Genomic DNA, 14,156 nt, shown 5'->3' with positions numbered 1-14,156 from the left:
ATTTCCTGCCTATTCCTTTAATTATGTTTCTCTATATGGTATGTCCCCTTTTCACGACCCTTTTCCCATTGTTGTCCATAAAAATACCTTCAGCCCTCAAGACATTACACAAATGCCAGAGCCTTCTAAGAGACTGTCTTACTCATGACTTCATCATATTGCAGCTTCCCTCTTTTATGAATATGTAAAACACTTTTTCAATACATATCTCTTATAGAATAATTATCACATGGGAATATATATTGTGACGATTTGTATACTTACTGGATCTCCATTTAGGAGAGAAGCCAAGTTTTTTAATCTATTCAAAATTTTTTATTCCTCACTCACAAAACATAGCAGTGTTTTGCACACTGCAAAGGGTCGTAACTATGTGTTCAATTAACTTTAAAAGATCTTTCTCGTAAGTCTGGAAAATCAGTCATACCCTTCAATGTTTACCAAAACAGTCATGTTAATATGGCTACTGTGCTGACACCAGCCAGGTGTTACCCAGGTATTACTGGCCCAGAGAAGGGCTTTAAAGTCAAAATATATGGCAAAGTGGACCACGAGACTTAAAAGACAGGAGCCATGCTTTCTACTTCCTTTATGCACATCACACAGAAGTTAATACAGTGCTGATATGCTTTGACTAATACACTTCTGCTAAAGAATGATTTACATAAACTACAGTATTTGTTTTCAAAATTCCTCCAATAATAATAAAGGATTCACTATTTTGAAATCAGCTGATCAAAGTCCTCAAATATCCAGATTTGTTTTTAGACCCTCTAAGGAGAAACACCAAGTTCCTAACAAAACAAGTTAATTTCAGCAACTGAATTCCTACAAATAAATTCAAAGTAGTAAGTATATACAAAGCCAAATCTCTGACATCTCTGTTTACTATTTCTTTGTTTTATGTTGTCCTGCAGCACATGAGGACCCATGTTTATAATGACAGACCTAGGGCACTCCCAGATCCTTCAGCAGAGACCAACTGGTATTCTGTCTACTGTGTTTCATAAAGTAAATAAGTAGTTTATACTTTTAGATTTTCAAAAGCAGAAGTCCACACTAAAACTGTTTTTGAATAGTAGTGATAAGGATACACAACATATCACAATCTTTTTAAATTCAGGTTACAATGACTTATTAAATAATTAAAACTATAGCAAGCTCTAATTCAGGGTGTCCCTTTATTCTCTACTCCATGTGATGGAGTCAGGGTAGTAGGAAACCCTACAAATTCTGTAAAAATCTCTATGTCTGGTGCTACCAAATAAACAAAGTTACTGGATAAAGCACCTCAGCTTTCACAATGGCTCTAGGAGTGGACAGTTATGTAACTCTTCTATCAAGTGCTTAAGAAATACCTACCTCTGTTACAGAGCTGTGGTAGGTAAACCTGAAGGTCTGTGGTGAGAAGGCTGAACTCTCTCTCCTCCAATGGATATCTTGGAAAAGGAGGGAGAATTGAATTAAATAAACACTGGTGAAGTAAATTCTAGGGGAATAGAACAGGAAAAATTCTGCTCTATTGCTGTCTTAGAAGAATTCCTTTTTCTTTCAGGCTTCCCTCTACCTAGTCAGGCGTATGCTGGCAGAACATCCAGCTCTGTGGGCCTCAGTTTCTTCTTAGACAGTACAAGGAATTTGAACTATCTGATCATTATGGGCTTCCACTGCTTTCTTTCTCTTAGGCAGAAACAGACAATGAACTTGTAAATTAGTAATATAATTTCAGATACTGGTAAGCGCTATGTAGATAACAAAGCCAAAAGAGTGACTAGGAGTGAGGAGGTGACATTTAAGCTGAAACTAGGCATGTGACAATGTGGGAGTGTGCTAGTCAGAGAGAACATAAAATACAAAGGCCTCAAAGCAGGAGAAAGGCCACTATGTGGGCTTGGTAGTGACAGGAAATGACAGTGGGGAGGTGAGTCAATGGTATAGAGCTTGGGTTTGAGTTTAAGAATACTGATGGGGAAGACTATTAATGCTGAAAAGTGGTACGATCCAATTTAAGCTTTAAGACAACTACCTATATTGTATGTGGAGAACAGACTATAGAGAAGGAAGAATCGAGTGGGAAAGGCAAAAGGGTGAGGATAATGATAAGGACGAGGGCTTCAGCAGTGAGACCATGGTGAGAAACAATCAGACTTAAAAATATGTTCAGGAGAGAGCAAAGGCAAGATCTGCTAATGGAGTGGAGGTGGGGTGTGAGGGAAAAACAGACCTAAGATGCCTAGCTATTGATCTGATCAATCCACGGTTTTATCTATAGAGACAACTGAATATATAGGCTTGACTGTAATTTGCAAAAATTCAGTTGTATTTGTGGCTGGATTTCAGTGGAGATGTCAAGGTTGAAATGGAGATTTGGGAGACCTCAGCTTATAGATGGTACTTAAAATCATGAGACTGGATAAAATCTTGAATGCTCTCACATTCACCTTTTTATTATCTAGCTGCAGAAAAATTGGATCAGGTACACCGAGTAATTCTTATTAAATTACTTGCCATGGTATTTTGAAGTTCTTTGTGCCAATTTAATGAAGTGATACAGATGGGGAGAGAAGCTATGAAGTGTGCCTCTGAAAATACATGGTTTTAGCTGTAGCTTAATTTAAGGCTTCATTGTTGTGCTTTATAACCATGCAGTATTTTCCAGGCATATCTTCACCTAATGTTGTTCTTTATCAGATTGAAAGGGAAGGCACAAGTTTTATCACCTAAATTTACTTGATTGTGTCCCATTACCATTTAGTTTCTGATCTATCTAAAGCCAATTGATTTCCAATTAAGGACAAAGTTTTCTTTAATTTTAAATCCATTTAATTAATTGTTTTAATTCCAAAGATAACAAAGTTGCAGAGGAAAGCTTGGTTTAAAGTTTATTCTTAACTGAAGAAAACAAGAGTGTAGAAACTGGAAATGTGGGGTTCTGTTGTCAATAACGAGTTCTTTCTCTTTTGTAATAGAATGTAGTGTTTCACCATTAGTTCCTCCTTCTCATTAGGATTCTAAGACAAACACTTCAGTCTGCTTTACATAAATTGTATGAGAGACAAAAGGTTTATTCCTTAATAGAAAAAAAGTCCTTATAAATCAATAAGTAAGTACATAATAATGTATGTCCCAATAAAAAGAAAGGTAAATAATAGAATGAGGCAGTTCACATAAAAAAGATGCTTACCTTTAATTTATACACACTGCACACTGATTTTTTCCAAATGTTTCTTATTTTTAAATACTAAATTCTCATTTTGAGAAATCTGCCACATTATTCTGTACAACACTGGTCTGTCATTTCATTTTCCTTAGCTACCTAAACCATTTCTCTGAGTCTACTTTGTTATCCAAAGTTAACTCCGGGTTTAACCCTGATTAGCAGATCCTTTCAGATCTAAGTGGAAGGAAAGTGGGATGAAATGGACAGAAATATTACTGGTCCCAGTTACAGACCACCAATTCTTAGCTCTCTTTCCCTCTTGACCTTTCTGGATACATTTTCTAAATCTTCTTTTTGATAACTCTTATTTTCCCAGGCTCTAATTGATATGCTTTTTGATTTTTTTTTTCATTATTTATTCTTACAGGCCCTTCTGCATCTCTCTGCATATACAAATGTCTAAGACTTTCTTGCAATTTTCTACAGGGAAACCCAATTAAGATTACCACTGAACACTAATTAATATGGAAGCATTTTCTTGAAAGGTAAAACAGACAAGTTTTTGAGAATTCATAGCAAGGAACGTACTCTCAAAATGGCACTGCAGAAGTGAAAACTGGAAGTTACCTCTTGTATAGATGTTACTTCAACAGGTAACAGGAAAGTTACTCTTAGAATAATAACAAATCTTTTTGAAGAATCTCTTAAATTGCTCTTAAATATCCAGAAGCTAGGTTTTGAAAGCTCAGGAGCTAATAACTAAATTATTTTTTCCTGAAAAAGTAAAGAAAAGATTGATCACAGTAGGTCTGGCAGTCAGGCCAATGTCTAGTTTGAAGAGGAGCTAAGGTAATTTCTTGGTAGATAGCAAGGAGTTAAATGAAGCAATTCTCCTCACTTCTCTTCACAAAGGCATTTACTAGATTTTTTTTTTTTATTGAGTTAAGTTCTCTTTTGATGCAGCTCTACTCTGTCATAGTATCAGACCCAGCTTTGACTATTTCCAATTTTTTACCCTCGTGATGACTGACATATTTCATTATTGGCTCATCCCACAGGATTTAACACTCTTAAGAGCGTCCAGCAGACGGAAATATATGGTAATGACAAAAGGCTTTACCAATAGTCAGCTGCTGCAATGTTAGATCCAAGGATGGTTGTCATGTGAACAATAACAGGAAAATACGTTGAACCACATATTGCTTCTCTTTTGCAACAGAATAACCAACATCTAACACAGCTAATCAACCACTACCTGGCGCTTCACCTGCTGACAGTAGTGCAGCTCTGACTAGAGTCAGAATCCTGAAATGGCCGCCTCACACATCAGCAGAGGCAGATGGGCACCATGGTCCTTAGGTGAGTAATACACTTTTGAAGCAGAAGCCACCCTCTCATCAACCCAGTATTTACCTAATTGATCCAGACACTGGCATCTAGTCTGCAACTCTTGGAGACATTGTTTTCCTAAAATGAAACAGAGATAGTTTGACTTTAAGAGACAAGTATGTCTCTCTGAAACTCAGAACCCAGAATCAGTAGTGAATTAAATTCCCTGCTTGGTGGCAAACATTGTTTCATTAAACTCTCAATCTTTCATCCCTTAGTCTTTTTGTTTATTTGTTTTTCCTGTCAGGGTCAGAAAGAAATTAGTGACAGAATTTGCTGGAGACAATTATTAGTAAAAATACACACTTTGTGAAATATGGATTTAAAAGGCATATCTTGAAATAACAAACTTAAAAGTAACAAAAACAGTGCATTCTTTTAGTCTGAAAAGAAATTATTTTTGGAGTTAAGAAATATATTAAATTGAATCTCTGCCAACCCACTCAGATAATAACCCATCTGAAACAACTTTAAAAAATAAAAAAGAATGTTGATGGAGTATGTGGGCTGAGAAGCCTTGAATAGAACACAAAATGTATCCATTTGATGAAGAACAGAAATAACTATTAATTTGAACTTTTTTTTTAAATCAAAAGCCAATTTTTCCACCAAAGTGCATTCTACTTGCAAAGAAGCAGAAATGGACTTCTTTGAAATACTTGATAAATTAAAGAGACAACTCTGATTTCAATCTAGGCATAAAACTTTTTATTATAACTCATGGATATTATGTATTTCTGTACCTCCCAATTTATACTCTTAGAAAGATACTTGTTTGAAATTTGTTCCATGTATACAATCACACACACAAACACACATTAAAATACAGACAAGTCACTTATGTACTTTATAGTACTCAAATTATAAGATAGTGCCTAAGAGACACCATTTGAAAATTGAGTGCAAAACCCTGAATTTTCAAAGAATCAACAATGGTAAGGGATAGGGACTTTCAATCAGTAAAATCTACAGGATCTCACATGGTGCCCCAGCTCTTAGAGCTTTGAAGGTTGTTCTTTTTGCTCTTCCAAGCTGTTTCAATCACAATGATCTGTGTATACAAAATTACCCCCAAATTTAGAGGCTTAAAAAAACAAAAATAATTTATCTCATGATATTTGTGGGTCAAGACTTCGTAAGAAGCTCAACTGTGCAGCTGGCTTAAAGCCCCTCATGAGGTTGCAGTCAGATAGCTGTGGCTGGGTCATCTCCCAGCTTTATTGACTCACATGTCATACATTTGATCTGGAGAGACCCAAACAGCTGGGCACTAAAACAGCTGGGGCCTTGGGCATTTTTCTCTATCTCTGTGTATTCTGTCCACAAGATTTCTTCAGCATGGCAGCTTCAGGGTGGTAGATTTCTTACATATTATGTCAAAATCCTAAGGTGTTTGTCCCAAGAAAGAGCCAGACAGAATCTTTATCACCTTTTATGACCTTGCCTTCTACTGCATTTATTGATGGAGTCAGTTAAAAATTTCTGCTCAGGTTCAAGGGGAAAGGAACATAGATGGTATTATTTGATGAAGGAGGGTCTATGTCATATTGTAAGAATGTGGCATGGATTATGTACTGATGTGCTGAACTTCTGATAATATGATATGACACATGAAAAGTCTGACTAAGACCCACACTCAGGTTTTTTCCTGCACAGTAATATTTAGGACAATAATAAGAATAGTTTAAAAATGGCAAGAAAGAAACTACCACTGTCATGGAGGAAAGATTTCCCTCTGTTTGATGAAAAATGGCCTCATGTGACAGCTTTCTACATCTTATTATATCCATCTTAATTACACATTGTGTTTTTTCTTTCTTTCTTTCTTTCTTTTTTTGTTTGTTCAACAGATACTGATCTGTCGTAAGCAGTATTTAAGGTGGTGAGGATGAAATGGTAGACACAAAGACATAATGTTTGCTGTCACTGAACACACTGTATATGTCCATACCCAGAATTGTGTTTTTTAATAGCTTGTATGTGAGGCAAATCTTCAACATGAGTAGGAGATTTAAATTCTAGATTAGGAATTCATGTAAGAGCTAAGTGCTATATAACTCTGATAAAAAAAGAAAACTGAATAGCACCATTTTGAGTTCAAAGGAAGGTAATAAAAGTAGGGAGACCCATTTTCTTTGTGATTTAGAAACTCTCCTGAAATAATCCAAAGAGAAAAAAGGTTTTAGGGCATGACAGCAATACTACAAAAGACACTTAGTTCAATTCTCCAAGAAAACTAATTGGAAAGAACATATTTATTTAATCTGAACATCATCTAAGTGCATTGGTGTATAACCTGTGGGGATTTGTGTGTATGTGTGTAGATCTCCCCATTATCCTAGAACACTTTTTTTAAAGATCAAAACAACATCTAAGATATTGCCAGAAGGAGGTATTCATTGCATGAAGAAAAGTTATAATTATAGACAAATTAAAAATTCAGCTAATTATTGAAAATATTTTCTTAAAAAAAATCTGAGGTCAAAGGCATCCTTTAGGTTTGACATCCTGGTATGACATTTTAGGTATGACAATCTGTACAAAACAAAGTCATAAAATCTCAGTATTTGCAAGGACTTTAAAAATCATCTAGCCCACAAACTTCTCCTGCGTTTTGATTCATTTCACAAACGTCTCACCAAGGTTGTCCAGTTTCTGCTTAAATAACTCCAGTGAAAGGTCAAAGCATGGTTGCCTATGCCCAGAAATGTGGTGCTTATTTCACTTTCAGTGCTTTTGCAAACACAGTCAATTCTCATTATTCGTGGATTCTGTACTTTAAATTTTGCCTACTCTCAAAAATTTATTTGTAACCCCAAATCAATGTTCATAGCACTTTCACATCGTTACGGATACGCATAAAGTGTCAAAATTTTTTAATTGTAGGATTCCCAGCTGAGAAGCAAGGTGATATCTGCCTACTTGTTTCAAATATCAAACTATAAAAAGGGTCCTTTGGAGGGATCTACTTAGTGCCATATTTTTGGCATTTTTGTGTTTTTGTTGGTAATTTTGTTTAACATAGGCCCCATGCTTGATGCTGAAGTGCTGTCCAGTGTTCCTGAGCACAGGAAGGCTGTGCTATACCTTACAGGAGAAAATACATGTGTTAGGTAAGCTTTGAGTGCATGAGTTATAGTGTTGTTGGTCATGAGTTCAATGTTAATAAACCAGTTTTGTATATTAAATAAGATTATTTTTAAACAGAAACACACATATAACAAAGCTAGTATTGATCAGTTGAGAAAAAGAAAATGAGCAGCAACATGATAGAGAAATATAATAAAAACAAAAATTAAGCCATCCTTGAAATTCATGGTCCTTAACACTTTTCTAGCATTAGGATTCAATGGCAATCCTTCAGAAGTGACTTTGGCAATTGTCTGTTTTCCAAATGTGTGAGCAGGTCTTGATAGGAAGTGAAAAGTTTGTCATGTGTTAAGGTGTTGATGGTAGAAAGGCTGGAGAGTTGCATCAAGGGGAGAATTAAAGCTCTTGGATTAGTCTTTGCTTAGATACTACTCTACCTCTTTGCCAAGAGTCTGTGGAGTGATCAGAAGAAAAACCAAAATACAGTGTAGATATTTACAATGCATTACTATTTCATACCCTCCCCAACATTCCTCAAACTCCTTGTAGTTAAGCAGGGCCATGTAACAGTTCTGGCCAATGATGTTTGAGCAGAAGTGATATAACTCCTTTGGTAGAAGTCTAGAAGCTTACGTCCTCCACACCACTTCCCCTGCTTCTCCCCTGCCAGAGCAAGCCCTAGAATGTTACTGCAGTGATTGTACCAAAATAGGGCAGAACTTTTGTCATCTTGGGTCACTGAACAAGGATCAGACGTCTCCAGCCCAACTTGATGAATAATCATCATAAGGAAGAAATCTTTTGTTTTGTTAGACTATTTGATTTGGGGATTACTTTATTTCATTATTATTACATTTTCAATGTTCCCTTTTATTACTTGTATCCTTTTCTTAATTGTATCCCTTTGTTCCCTTTTATTAATTGTATCCCTTTTATTAATTGTATCCATACACAAGGTGTTCTGGGTCAGAGACAGATTTCTCAGTAAATTTTTCACAGTAAATAATAAATGCATTGGGCCCCACTTGCCCTAGTCCTTACCTTAGAGTGGAACAATAAAAGCCATGCCAGTTGTCCTATGTGAGTGGTCAAATGCTCATACGAGAGATGAGGAAAAATGAGTTATATAAAGAAGGCAGCTGTCCTCCTCCTCTTATATAGATAAAATCTCTCCAGGAGCCAGATAGCCCCCATATGTCTCAGCTTTTAAAACCCATCTACCTAGATGGCTCTTCTAGTTCTAGAGCTTTATACCTTTTTGACATGCAAAGCCCTACTGAAATAGCCCTCAGTCTTCCAGGTCCCTCAGGACTTAACCTAGAGACCCAGTTCAGGCTCTAACTCACTAGTCTTCTTGGAAGATAAGAGAAGTTTTATCCTTTTAAATCAGAGAAATTAATTAATATTCATGGTATGTGAAGACGCTTTTTATGTTCTAAGAGAAGTGAAAACATTCTTTAATTTTATAGCATATAAATTTCTTTGGCCCAAGAGGCTACAAGAGAAGGAGCATTAAGAAAGCCAGGAAAGTTTTACTTCCCCACATTTATGATGGTTTAGCCTCCCCTGAATAATAAAAGGATTAAGGGCCAGACTAATCTGGCTAAAAAGGCATATATGTAAATGAAAATAGAAAAGATGAACTTGAAAGGGTAGCCTGCATATATGTTTTGTCAGGCCAAGGATTTGGTATTGTATTCATCCAAAAACATGACAATGATTTTGGAGGACTTTTTATCTGAAAGTGTCTATGTATCAATTCAAATATTTCTAACAAGTGTCTGATAGGTTCAAATGTGAAGGGGGCTCAAAGCAGTAGTAAGTATCTAGTGAAGAAAAGGAATTTCCTTGGAATAAATTCTGAAAAAGCCACAGTCTCTGGAAGAGCCTGGGGATTATGACTCCTTGAAGTCTGACACGATCTTAATATGATAAAGTAACTTAACCACATGGATCTGGCTTAGAATGTGCCCTAGGGGGACAAACATCTCCCCAGTCTTGGCTTCTGCTGTCACCTTCACCATACTTTTCTCCAGTGATGACCTCCAGCAACTGTCATTCAAACTGACTCTAAATTGGACTTGGTATCTAAAGGACCAAGAAAAAGTTCCTTTTGTTTTCCTTTAAAAGATAAAGTAAAGCTCTCAAACTGAGGTTGTATTATTACTTCATTAAGTAAAATTAAAAGGAGATCTAAATACCAGCTGTAAAATCTTTTAAAATGTAAATTCTAATCCAGGTTTCTGAGATTCTCTTGAGGAAACAGAGTTTTATGAATGTAAGTAAATCTTTGGTGTATCCTGTGCCAAGGATTTCTCTTTTTGTAAACAGAAAGCCTAGCAGAACACAACAAAAAATAACTTGAACTTTATCCATAGCTTTTGTCTTTTCTTCTTGAATTTAGCTTGTCAACACAGAGCCACAGGGGTCCCTCTTTAAAGCCTTGAGATTAGACTTGTTGGTGAAAAGAATGAAAATAATAAAAATAATGTTTCCTTCCCATGAAATCCATATCCTCAAAAAATTGAGGTAAATAAATAGTGACTGTATTTGTTATATCAATTGTGCATATTATTACAGCATTTCAAATGATGTTTGTTTTTTCCTTACCTGTAATTTAGTTTGACATCTGGGAATGAATATCTTTAGCATGCCTAATTTTCCAGCTCTTAATAGTATATAATTAAAGTATTTGTAGGTATTGTGAATTTAACTGACATATAAACAATATGCTTGTGGATGATAAGCACATACTAATTTCCATATCAAAATCTGAAAGTAAATAAGAAGCTTTCTTCCTTGTAAGTCTTTTGACAGAGCCCCTTTCAATGCCTTAACTTGTTTTTACTAATAATTATGTTATCAGGATAGGTTTGGCTCAAAATAAGAGTATTTATCTTAGCCTTGGAAAGATTCAAATGCTAACCGATATACTGAAAACTGAATAGAAGGCAAACTTAAAAAATTCAGAAGAAAAAAAACATAGAAAAATGCATGAAAGTTGTAGGGTGTAGAGGCACAAAAAAGGTAACTTATTTACATAAGAAATACTTATTTTAGAGGGGAAGGAATGAATGATTCTATGGTATCCCTCCACCGCCTTCCCTAACCTATGCTGCGGCATGAGCTGGACCTGAACTTAAAAGTCTGTATGCCACTTAATAGGTACATGGCCTTGGACACACTTGGGCACTCTCTTAGAAACAGTCTCTTAATATTATGTAAAAAGCATCTTCTCTCTTTCTCTCACCCCTGATCAGATAATTTGCTAGGAAATTCCTGTCAAAAAATCCTAGTGGCTCTATTTTCAAAATATATCCATGTTGCTCCAAGTCCCCATCATTATCCTTCAACTGAACATTACAACGTGCTTCTCCTTTACCTCTTGTTTCCAGTCTTGCTCCATTCTTTCTGTTCTCAATGCTGCAGCCACAGTAAACCTTTGAAAAATAAAGTCATATAGTGTCACTCCTCTCCTCTAAAGCTTCCATTGACTCCCCTTCTCATTCAGAGTAAAAGCCATCGTTCTTACAAAGGCTTACAAGACTCTATCCGCTCTGGCTCCCGTGACCTCTTTCTAAGTAGGTTCTCTCACTGCTGTGCTCTGGTCACTTTGAGCTTTCTACTATTTCTTGAACCCAAAAGACAAATTCCTGCCTTAGGAACATGCATACCCCAGCTATCTCAAGTTTTTGCTTAAATATTAACTTCTTAATAAGGTATACATTGAGCATTTTATTTAAAATTACCTCTTACTTCTCTCCACCCTACCCACTAACTCTCTGCCTCAGTTCTGTTTTTTACCAATACCCTCCAACTTCTCAGATACTATGTATTTTGCTTATTATGCTTAATGTTTATTATCTCTTTCCCCCTTTAATATGTAAACTTAACAAACACAGGGATTTTACTCTGTTTTGTTCACTGATGTATACCAAGATTCTGGAACGGTGCACTGAACCTGTTAAGTGCTCAATAAATATTTGCTGAATGAATGAATAAGTACCTATGCCCTAGTGTTATTTTGAAGATTAAATTCAATTGTTTAATAGTGCTACTATATTCCTACCTAGATAGGTCTAAACTTTTTTATTTATAAAATGTCTTCAGTCTTCCTCATATTCTCAATTATAAAAGAAATAAACATAAAAAGACCCTGTAATATAAAAGATTACAATGAGCTATATTTTTAGCTTCATTAATATGCTTGTTTGCTTTGAGACCTAAAACCTGGGCCAATGACATTAATAGCTTTATTAAATGCACTTTAGTAAATCCTTTGCACAACCTACTGCTAACAAAATATCCTGAAGAGATTAAGCCTCTGTGGAACTACTAAATGCACCACACATACAATCAGAAACAATGGCCAGCTGTAAGATCAAGTGAGTGAAGGAGGACCAGCAATAGCACTAAGAGATGACAAAATACACTGAGATCTAAATAATGTTTTCATCTCAGTTAACCTTAACAGCATAGTTAACCTGCATGATAGTTGAAAAAAGAAATATTAATACTTCCTTATGCTGTGATAAAACATAAACAAATAATGTGTGAAGATCTCAAAATTCAGTACTTATTTCTCAATAAACATTAGTTGATTTTGAATATTAAAATTAAGTGTACTGTACACTATAATTTGATATCAAAATTCTTCTGTGCTTTTAAATTTTATTTTCTCTGACTTTAACAAGCAAAGCACACTCTCATATTAACTTAATATCTCCGGAAATTTTCCTTCTGAGGTGTATACAGATTATTATGTTTGCACCAATTATTCTCATTCATAACTCAGTCTTCTGTGATTTTGGTTACCTTTCGCAAATCTACCATATCCTAATTGTAATTACAATGTTTTATTAAGCTTCAGACTATAATCTCTCTTCTCTAGGAGACTTTCAATGTACTCATAAGATAAAAAACTCATCAATTTTCCTGTTCCTCTCTTGAGATAATTGCAAGATATATGTGTGTGTGTGCATACATAACATAAACACACACAGAAATCAAAAGGTTAAAAGACTGAAGTACCTGCTTAAATTATCCTCGAAGACAATTCAAAGATTTGTGTAAATATATGTTTCTATATATATATGTTTCTATATATATATTTCTATGAACAAGGACATTAAATAAAAACAAACATGGTTAAAAATTGTTTCTAAATCCACCAACTCTTGCTTCCATTCCTTTTTAATAATCATTTTTGTTTCTCATATGCCACATTTTAACAGCTGGATTTTAGCCTTTTTATGTTCTCTTAACTTGCTATTTTAGTTTGTTGCTTGGGAAGATTTCACGCTTGCAAATTGATGATTGATTTGACTACAGGGCACTCAGGTCCCAAGTTCTGTCTTAATGAAGACTCCTTCTAACAATGTGATATTTTGGAGTCTATCATTACTACTTACCAACTATACAAAAGATGTTGTCATAACAACCAGAGCTTAGTGGCTTAGTAGTCCAGATTTTCAGATATAATGTTTATACCTAAATAATATCTTTCTGCATTGCTTTAAACCACCTGTAAAATAAATGAAATGTTTACCTTGAGCATTAATGAGGAATGCTTAAAGAATTTCCTGTAAATAAAAGTATCTGTGTAATTTGCATATGTCTGTGTCTCTTTACACAAATGTATATATGTGTGTTTATCTATAATGTATATGTAAATACATACTCCATATCTGTATGACCCACCCTCTTCCCCACATCTCTGTGACCTCAAATTCTACCCATCCCTCAAGACCCAACCAAACTCCACAACATTGTCTCAGATAAACTAGGCTCCCAGCTCCCCTATGCTGTCACAGCCCTTTTTGAGCCAGCCCTTATTCTATCCTAATTTGTATTCAATTTATGTGTGTAAGCAACTATCTTTATCCTGGGTTTCTGCACTCCTGAAAGATGGGAAATACCATCTTACCTCTCTCAGTGTTTTTCTCAAAGACCACTACTTATACCTTAAAACATAGGACTTAAATAGATAAGTGAAATGAATATGTCTTTGTCAAGCAACTCCTTAGACAGAGCACTAGAGTTCTGCTTCGATGGAGTACTGACATTCTATGTATATATGCAAAGGGAACTGCCTTCAACTTTAGAGTTCACCATTCATCTTATTAAATATTAAAATGAGCTCTCAGTAGAGATTGCCTCTTACTCTCACTTGATTAACTGTACTATAAAGTTATTTTATAATGCCAGAGAAAGTCCTAACTATTCACGACATCAAAAGACTTTACCACAGGTCTTACAACGTAGAGGCCTTATGATTTTAAGACCAGAATTAATTAACTGTAGAGACAAAGGAACCAAAATACTTTTCACAGTGGCTGGTCTCTTGAAGAATTTTGTATTCTCATTTCTTTTTCAGTCCACAATGTAAAGTTCCAGTTTTTGCATTTTGCACATGTACACAGTATAACAGAATTGCTAAAGAATGTAATAAAATGCACAGACACAAGTCCATTATGGAAACAAGACTATTAGGGGCAACAGAAAGCACTATTTTCCT

General features: G+C 35.3%; 1 long non-coding RNA gene across 2 annotated transcripts; it reads right to left on the bottom strand.

The window, feature by feature from the left end:
* Positions 1 to 1,361: 1,361 nt before the first annotated feature.
* Positions 1,362 to 11,599, bottom strand: LOC135321059 (uncharacterized). 2 transcript variants are annotated; one of them, XR_010380478.1, is made up of 3 exons: positions 11,022 to 11,599; positions 4,574 to 4,627; positions 1,362 to 1,439 (listed from the first exon to the last, which is right to left on the bottom strand). It is a non-coding gene; the product is annotated as an uncharacterized LOC135321059 (long non-coding RNA). The 2 variants fall into 2 exon arrangements; XR_010380477.1 differs by lacking the exon at positions 11,022 to 11,599 and adding an exon at positions 8,681 to 8,955.
* Between the last annotated feature and the right edge of the window lie 2,557 nt (positions 11,600 to 14,156).

This window comes from Camelus dromedarius, chromosome 3 (assembly GCF_036321535.1).
Source record: "Camelus dromedarius isolate mCamDro1 chromosome 3, mCamDro1.pat, whole genome shotgun sequence".
Classification (NCBI taxonomy): domain Eukaryota; kingdom Metazoa; phylum Chordata; class Mammalia; order Artiodactyla; family Camelidae; genus Camelus; species Camelus dromedarius.
Note: the sequence above shows the minus strand (reverse complement) of the source record. Positions and strands in the feature narration are given on the sequence as shown.